Here is a 1,744-nt window from a genome sequence, read left to right as displayed (position 1 = left end):
TCACATGGGCAGAGACCACCTTCCCAGCAGGGGATGCTCAGAGTATCACATATAAGACACTAAGGAGAGAACATGGTGATAATGAGAAGGAAACTTTTTGTCTTTAGGAGTGTAGTCTGAATCGAGTGGTGAGCAGGGAGGTCAGGTTGCAGATGGCTGAAGACTCAGGGTAAAGAAAGAAGACAGAAGTCATAGACCATATGTTTAAGATATTTAGAAGGGGAAAGATAAAAAAGGAAACAGCAGGATCAAGCGAAGATATTCTTCTCTCCCTTCAAGTTCCAAAATACTTGAACATGCCGACCATAGAAGGAAGGGTTCTTGTGAAGACGAAGACTGAGTAAGGAAAAGAGATTATTGTAGAAACTGATTTCTAGGGAAGGCAAGAGGGACACATTTGCTAATTGTACAGCATTTATAATGTATCACGATATGCAAAGTACTGTGTTCAGCACAGAAAGAAATAATAAGCATAAAACAGAAAACAGTGCCTTCTCAAAGGAGCTCACAATGTAGTAGAAGTTGTAGGAGACAGTTATGCAAATAGTAATACTGCACGGCAGTGTAAGGTCCTGTGTTAATGTTCATGTTAACAATAAAGTGATCTTGGAGTTCAGCGAGAAAAGGTGGGATAAAGGGGGAAAGGCATCACAGAAGAGAAAGTACTATACTCGGCCTTGAAAGATTAGCAAGAATATAATTGGCAAAAGATGCAGAAGGAGAGTATGGGAAAGAAGGAATTCCAGTTGCAAAGGTGGAATTCACAGGAAGGATAGGAGATTTGGTCTTGGAAAGGAGGAACAAGTGTCCAAACGGGACTTACAGGAAGAATAAGTAGGAAGGACAATAGGATGAGGAGGTATTATAAAGGAGAGAGGATGGGGAATGAAAGAACTCATTACTGATGGTCTCACTGCACTTTGCAATGTAGAAAAGCAGAGAATCCTCTGAAAGCAGAGAATCCTCTGAAAGCAGAGGTCAGGAAAAGGCTGGAAAGAGTAGTGAACATTCAGGTAAATCTGAAAGAGATGGAGATGGGGATTGCAAAGCAGCCAGGTGGGTTCTATTGATGTTAAAAACTCCCAAAACTTCATCTAGCACAAATTAGCACTCTGGGAATAGGAACTGGAGTAGTAACTGTTGGGAGGTCTTTAATGTCTGAAAGTATGATGGCGAAGACACCTTGGCTTATTCTTTAATGGAAAAAAAATTAACAATGTGATACACAAAAAGCATTGATAAGTTTGGCAAGAAAAATAGCAAGTAACTGATAACTAAGTAAAAGTGAGAGTGAAAACCAGAGATAAGCATAACACCAAAGCTGCCTAACTCTTTGATCACATTTGCTGGAACAGTATACTTGAATTTTGATTTTTACAGCCTTGCTGGGTGAAGGAACTGGGCACAATCAAGATGGGGAATCTAATAAAGAGCCCCCTGCATAAAGCTAGAACCCCAGTGGGTTCTATCTTCCATGTAAGAATGAACTGGGAAATAAACTCACCCACTCCCTCCCCCATGGGAGTATAAGGAATTTTCCTCCTTGAATCTTGAACTGAGGAGAAAGGAAAAATCTCAAGTTGAATATTTAGTTTGAAGATGTTGATGACTGCTGGTGTGTTGATGCACAGAAGAGGCAAATAAAAATATTCCCCAAAGAAACTCATTCAACCAAGACTCAAATAATACCCACAGTATGAACTCAAAGTCAAGAATCACAAAAAACACAAGGAAACAAAACATG

General features: G+C 39.9%; 1 pseudogene; it reads left to right on the top strand.

Annotated features, from left to right (window-relative positions):
- Positions 1-296: 296 nt before the first annotated feature.
- The window catches only part of LOC103598276, a 2,794-nt pseudogene continuing 1,346 nt past the window's right edge, over positions 297-1,744 (top strand).

Source organism: Galeopterus variegatus, unplaced genomic scaffold (assembly GCF_000696425.1).
Source record: "Galeopterus variegatus unplaced genomic scaffold, G_variegatus-3.0.2 Scaffold2552, whole genome shotgun sequence".
Taxonomy (NCBI): domain Eukaryota; kingdom Metazoa; phylum Chordata; class Mammalia; order Dermoptera; family Cynocephalidae; genus Galeopterus; species Galeopterus variegatus.
Note: the sequence above shows the minus strand (reverse complement) of the source record. Positions and strands in the feature narration are given on the sequence as shown.